Here is a 7,691-nt window from a genome sequence, read left to right as displayed (position 1 = left end):
TCTTCTTGCTGGATTAGAATGAAAAGACAAATCATTATGGATGAAAGTGTTCCCTGTATGTATTAGTGTTCCCAGACTACATAGAAGACATTGATGAGATTGATAGCCTTGGGTATATATTATAATCTGCATAATTTATCTGGGGTGGGGGATTTAATGCATGGAGTTTATCACTATTCACACATTATATGAGCCTGTGATTTCCAGTTGGTAGGCTCATGCTTCGCTCTTTAGAATTGCACCTGATCCTCTTAAATGTGAACATACTAATGGCCTCTTGGTACAAATCAAGTGATATAGATGTAAGGGGTGTGATTTTGAGAATGTTAAGTGCATGAAATTGGTAGGTTGTGGGCATCAAAGCACTTACACCATTTGAAAGCTGCTTGATGTCCTCTGCTGCTTGGTTTAGCCATGCAGTAAACTGTTGTTCATGTGTTTTCCACATGGTTCAGTCCCCCACTACATGGTATATCACAATCTGCCGCTGTTAATGTATTTCATAGCATGGAGATAAATGGGTGTTAAGAGCATTCAGCATTCTCTAGAGTAGACACCATGCTTGTGCACACAAGCCACATGAGTTCATCAGTGTAAATATGGTTATAGAAAGAAGGATAACCAGGCATATTAAGTGTACTGTGTCATCTTTAATTGCGCAATTGTAACAATTCAATGTGTTAGTCTTCAGAAGTCATTGTTGCTCATTCAGACCAGAATCATTGTTCAGAAATACAAAGGAAAATGCTGCATTTTGAAAATCATCATTTGGCATTCAAGTCTCTGAGCCAACCTCCGTTTGCACATTTTTATTATGACTTGGTGCCAGCTTGAGTGAAAGTGTTAGTAATGATAATTTAACTTTTTGTCTTTCAAATAATTATTCTAATTACCTAACCTAAGATAGATTTGACATAATAAGATGCTAAGTATTCATTAAAGTACTCTATCTGGATTGTTTCCTATCATAACGGATTATCACTAATGCAGAATACATTGTGATGCCTATTCTTTTAATAAGCTAATATCTTTTAAAACTAAAGTCTGTTGTGCAGGATGTTAATTATATGTCTGCTTATTGAAGTAGATTTTATTTTATTTCAGCTTCCACTTTGCTCAGATAAAACACAAAAAGAAGTCAAGAAATACTCGGCATAGCAAAGAAAATGAATTGCATATTAACTTCCTGATGATGCCAGTGCAGCTTCTCCTAAACCATAGGATAATTGCATTTCGGAAACGGGAGCCTTACAAATGTAAACTATGAGGGGAAAGAACAGTAAATAATTATTTTTCTCATTTTTCTTGGTATAGCCCCATCCTTGGAATCCTGGGGGTGTTTTTTAAGGTGGTGATGGAAAGGCTTGAGGAGGACCATTTTTTATTTTGTAAAAGCCTCATTAAACTAAAGGCATCTCAACTGTATTGAAAAGCACAAATCACAGATATTACAGAATAAATAGATGTTCACCATTCACAGCTTAGCCTCTTCACCCTCAACCTTAGCTCTGTGTATCAGCAGGTAGGTTTTGCTGTATTCCCTTACTAGCCAGTTGCTACACTTGGAGGCCAGAAAGTGGTTTTATCCTAGACAAATTGTTATTGGCCTATAGAAGGCTTCCTCAACCTCGGCCCTCTAGATGTTTTGAGACTACAATTCCCATCATTCCTGACCACTGGTCCTGCTAGCTAGGGGTCATGGGAGTTGTAGGGCCGAGGTTGAGGAGGCCTGGCCAATAGCATATGGCTTGGTGCACTAGCATGAACCAGGCATACTATGTGATTCACTGATGTCATATACTCCTAATGGCATAGTAAGAGCTCTCTCTTTCATTGCACACCACAACCAAGATCAGAAGTGAGAAACCTGTGGTCTCAGGGTAGCCTACAGCTGTTGGTGTAATCTCACATGGATGCTCTCACTGACTCTGGCCTCTAGAAAGCATCCTCCTGGTACCCGAGGGAATGGGTTCTCAATAGGAGAAAGGACCTCCATCCCTGAATGGGGTGAATGAGACAAACAGGTGCAGAATGAGTTGATTTTCAAGCACAGCACAAACCTCAGAATATTTGCATTATAATACCTGAAAAGAAAGAAAAACATGCAGTGGAATGGGGAGAAGTCAATGCAGGCACATAGTCATTAATGCCATTTCTCATCACAGAATGAATTTGTTGATATATTTGACAAAAGATGATTTTTTTCCAAATATGATTTTCAAAAATATCTACTTAGGATGGTGCAATGTCCGTTTTTGTGTGTGGTGGGGGTAAGTGATTACTAATAGTAAACGGAAAACAATGGAGAAGTTACCTTACATAATAACCATGGTTCAGAGGGATTTTTATTTCCTTCAGTGAATACTCGGAATAATCTGTATCATTAGATTGTTAGGGTTTACATTTTATCAGGTTCACTGGAGTACTGGGCCAGAGTGACAGCCTCACTGAAGGCAGAGATTTTGTTCTCCTATGAAATATATCCAGAGCAAAATGTAAGGTCCCGGGGAGTAGACGGAATATTCTCTGACTCTTAATGATGTGAAAAGGATTTCAGTTGAGGAAGAAAATACATAAGCACCTGGCATTATATCCTAAACTTGTTGTTTGTCATTGGCATCCATCTGTCTTTAGGGACAATGGAAAAGTGCACCATTGTGGCGGCAAAGTGATAGGCCAGTAATTCTGTTTCCTTCTCCTGTGTTATTCTGCTATGTTCTCTCTGCACAGTAGGCTAGAAATTAAAAACAAAACAAAACAAAGCTCCAGATATGAACTATATATCCTGTCTCACATTTTTGGATTCGCCTTGCCTCAAAGTCTTCCACTACTGTTATATGATATCTTGGTATTCCGTTTGGGAATTAAATCACTTTCCATCTGAAATGTATTCAACATAAAATAAAAAAAATTGTTGACATAAATGCATGGATAGCTTGGCTGGATATAGTGGATGCTTGTTAAGCTTTAGTCCCCCTGAAATCAATGGAGCCTGTAGGTCATTCCTATCATGTCCCAGTGATTCCAGCGGGACTAAACCATGATTGGATCCAACTTCAATACAGACTTTGATGCAATTGCTTATGTTTTCGTTATTTCTATAAACTTTACTTTTTTACAGTAGGCAAATGTTAAGGGCCTTTGGTGTAGTCTTGTTACTTTTATCTAAATGCTTTCAGTAGACCTTTTGTAGAGCACACAAGACCACCTAGGCTGCAGAAGATGCCCAAGGTAAACACAGAAATGTCTGCACATTTCTCCAGCAATATTAATTTTCCACATTTCAGCTTCAAGTGAAAAAGAGACGGAAGGAGGAAGGTCATTGCACCGCCCATTACACTACCTGCTAAACCCATCAGAAGAGCAAAATGTGGTATGAATATTGCCATCAGCTGAGTTAACAAGAGGAGAGAACTTTTTTAAAATTGCAGGAAGTGATAGAGAGGTATGACTCCAAGTTACGTAAGCATGCAAAATCTCTGTCATTGAAAATAATGACATTGGGTAAGACAGAAGTGCCTTGACTAAGAGGCACAAGTTCACTAAGGTTTGCAGTGATGATGGGAGGTTGTCAGTAATGACCTCCTTTTGTTTCTTCATCCCAAGTCAGGAATGCAGTCAGTGCAAAGATTGTCTTGAAGACACAGGCCAAGAAATGAGTCCAATTCAGCATCGATCTACAGTCTCCAGGATTTTGCATATTCTCTTCCAGAGTAGGAAGAAATATGTGGGATGTGGAACTGAAAATGACCGCTCCTACTGAGACCAGGAAACTCTCAAATTCCACTGAGAGGCTGAATCTTGCCCAGGACCACAGGTGCATTTAGGTCAGGCAGTATGTGATCACTACAAAATGTGCTAGGGAGCCGAAGACGCTGAGCTTGGACTGGACTTTGAGTGTTTTGATGAACACACAAGGAAGCAGGCCTACGCAGGCAATTACCAACCATGTTTTCTCGGTCACTGGGAGATCTGGAAAGCTGTGTGACAGCAAGTTGCCACTAACAACCAGATACAAAATGCATATCATGATCAGTTCCATCACCTGGGTCACACTGACAACTCTGTCACCAAGTTTCGGAAACGGCTCTTTGCAGCAGGCATTAGCAATGTCTTCATATGTGCCTCTCACTTTTACCAGCTGCCCGTCTTCATTTTCCTCATACAGGCAAGCTATTAGGATTTTGCCAGTGTAGCAGCAGAAAACTGCAGCCAGGATAATGAGAAGCAGCCCACTGAATCCACTGTGGAGTACAGCATATGGCATACCTAGAACAAAAATCCCCTGGAGACAAGAGAGAGAGAGAGAGGGGACAAAAGAAAAAACACCTGAAGCAAAATGTTTACTAGAAACAACCCATTCAAACCCGCAGCTGTCAGTGGCTACCTTTTGCTAATTGCATGGAAGGATTGCTGTTACATTAACCTGTCTCAGTAAATAATAGCTGCCAGAAATGTGTATATTCATGATGAATGAAGTTAGCAGGGAAAATAACTGCTGGCAGAAGCACAGAAATCCAGATAAGCCAGAAAATTGAAGACAAGCAAATTGTAGAGACAAGCTCCTATTAAATATCAAGTGCTGATGTGATTGCAGGCATAATTTAAAAGGCTGCGAAGCAGTTATTTAATCAATGTGCATATTAATGTTCAATAGCAGTTCAATAATGATAAAATCAAAGAGCTTTCGCTGTCCCCGCGCATTTTGTGCACGCAGGGAGGTGGTACTGCTGGATAAATAAGCAGGGAGACCTAGAAATAGCATCCCTCTCATATTTCTGACCTTGCAATATTACTTTTTTATGGATTCACACAGATTCATGAAAGGAGGACCTCTTCACCTTCACCCATAAGGCAGATACACATTCTTTATACTCTTCTGAGCCAAGATACTTGTGTTCTGAATTTTCCTTTAATTGTGAATACAGCCACCTTGTTACAAACAGCAGCAATATTTAAGCGGCAGATATATATGTGTATTTTAAACGCATGCTAGAAAAGAAGCCCCTTCATGGATCACTGCTTTGTCGTGGTGAAGGGGCTTGAATAACTCCCAGAAGCTATGAGCTATGCCGTGCAGGGCCACCCAAGATGGACAGGTCATAGCCGAGATTTTAGACTAAATGTGATCCACCTGGAGAAGGAACTGGCAAACCACTCCAGTATTTTGCTAAGAAAACTCCATGAACCTAAAAAAGGAGAAGCTTTGAGAAGAAAGTGAGTTTCCAAGGCATGCTCTGGTTCATGGGGTCACGGATAGTCGAACACGACTAAGATGACTAAACAACAACAAAAGATAAGAAGACCATCAAAGTGGGTTTTTTAAAAAAAATATTTACGTTGTGTGGAAGATGGGTTCTGTTTTGGCTTGGCACCAATTCTGTAGCTGGCTTATTGTAGCCTTTGACACTGCTGCCAGTGATACTTTAGACTATAGAAAGCTGCACAAGTCAAGACTATTTGTCCATTGTGCCCAGTATTGTCTACTCTGACGGGCAACATCTCTTCAGGGTCTTAGGCAGAGATCTTTTTTGTCACCTACTGCCAGTGTACTCGAAGAAGTGAAGATCACCAGTGTCAAAGCAATGATTCTTTAACATTAACTTTGTTGGACTAGTCATGTTGTGTGGATGCCAATTATGTCTTCCAAAGCAGCTGCTCTATTCCAAACTTAAAAATGGAAAGCATAATGCTGGTGGTCAACAAAAGCGGTTTAAAGACTGTCTCAAGGCAAATTTTAAAAAATGTAGTATAAGCACCGACAACTGGGATACAATGGCCTGCGAGCACTCCAGTTGGAGAATAGCCTTTACCAAAGGTGTCATGGGCTTTGAAGACGCTCAAATTCAGGACCCAAGGGAGAAACATGCTAAGAGGAAGGCACACTTGGCAATTCCACACCATGATCAACTCCCACCCAGAAACCTATGTCCCCACTGTAGAAGGACGTGTGGATCCAGAATTGGCCTCCACAGTCACTTACAGACTCATTGTTAAAACTGTGTTCATGGAAGACAATCTTACTCAGCTATGAGTGATCGCCAAAGAAGAAGAAGAAGAAATGCATAGCAAACAGGCAAACTGTTTGCATAGCAGATGAGCAGAAAGTATCCAGCATTGCTCAGGAATTCCAAGAAATCAAAAATTACTGTGATTTATAAATGGATAATGTAATTTGTTATTTTCTAGGGCTGTGCACTACATCCTGCCTTACCTGATTGGGCTAACCCAGCAAACGTCCAACCAAGATCTCACTCCAATTCATTTTGGGGTGGGGCTAATGTTCAATTAAGGAACGTGGTTGGCACTGTGGTCTAAACCACTGAGACTCTTTGGCATGCTGATCAGAAGGTCAGCGGTTCAAATCCACATGACAGGGTAAGCTCCCATTGCTCTGTCCCAGCTTCTCCCAACCAAGCAGTTCAAAAGCATACCAGTTCACGTAGATAAATAGGTACCACTGTGGCAGGAAGGTAAACAGTGTTTCCATGCACTCTGGCACTCGTCTTTGTTCTCCGTGTGCCGGTAGTGATTTAGTCACACTGGCCACATGACCCGGAAAGCTGTCTGTGGACAAACGCTAGCTCCCTCGGCCTTAAAAATGAGATGAACATCGCAACCCCATGGTCACCTTTGACGAGTCCAGTCAAAGGTGACTATGGGGTTGCGGTGCTCATCTCACTTTTCATCTGACCCACAGTCCTATTAGTTTCTTGCCAGATATAGTTAATATCAATGCAGTTTTAAAAGGTCCAGTCTGATATCTTAAATTGAAATGGTGTCTGATGATATTCAAATATGGACCCAAACCTCAATGATCTCAGAAACCACCATGCCAAATTGGTATATCTTTAGAGTGATATCTTTAGAGGCGTTGAAGGGCACAGAAAACAGACAGAGAAACCAACTTTGTAAAATTATGTTATGCTATGTTATATAACATTATATTACATTGTATGCATTGCTCAAGAGAGGTAAATATGTTTACCCTAAATTCAAACATATTTGTTCTATTTACCTGCCCTCCATCTACCTATCTCATACCTGCAACATTTCTCTACAGTATGTACAATACTGGGTGGGTGACCCTCCAAATGAAAGTCTCACACTTTTCATGTACCGTCATGCCCAGCGTGTTATTTTTGTGGCAATTTAATTCACATTAGTACTGAAACTGGCAACCTCTTGAACCAAGTTATGCATAAAAAAGATTCAATTTCAGATAAACAGTTCTCACTGACATTTCTCATTTATATATTAAAAAGTCTGCAAATATACCATGGACATCAGTCACAGTTTTGTCAGTGTTTCTCATTGCATGAAAGATAATTGAAAGAAAGAAAAAAGGAGAGAAAATTATTTATGGAAATAAGGATCTAATAAGGATTTATTAGATAAATGTCCCAGGGACAGTGGAGCAACTGCAAGGAACAAGTATGTTACATGGACATGGGGAATTTTTTTTGGGGGGGGAGGGGAGTGATGGACAAAACATGAAAGAGGGGAGAAGGCTAGTTTCTCTCAAAAATAAATTGAGAAAAATAGTGCCTGTGCTTTTTGTCTCATATCCCTGGTTCTGCAAATGCTGTAAACCTACTCTTAAAAATAAAAGAGAAGAAAGAAAAGATGGGAATCTGGGGATTATGACAGATTTAAGGGGGACAACTGCCCCCTTGCCACATTCCTGCCCA

The 7,691-nt window shown here is 40.3% G+C and overlaps 1 pseudogene across 1 annotated transcript; it reads right to left on the bottom strand.

Moving 5' to 3' along the window:
* Positions 1-3,161: 3,161 nt before the first annotated feature.
* LOC310673746 (vesicular inhibitory amino acid transporter-like) lies at positions 3,162-7,053 on the bottom strand (annotated as a pseudogene). Its single transcript has 2 exons — positions 7,045-7,053; positions 3,162-4,285 (listed from the first exon to the last, which is right to left on the bottom strand). The product of its transcript is annotated as a vesicular inhibitory amino acid transporter-like (transcript).
* Between the last annotated feature and the right edge of the window lie 638 nt (positions 7,054-7,691).

This window comes from Podarcis tiliguerta (genome assembly GCF_965153285.1).
Source record: "Podarcis tiliguerta genome assembly, chromosome: 3".
Lineage (NCBI taxonomy): Eukaryota > Metazoa > Chordata > Lepidosauria > Squamata > Lacertidae > Podarcis > Podarcis tiliguerta.
This window is presented reverse-complemented; position numbering and strand designations above follow the sequence as displayed.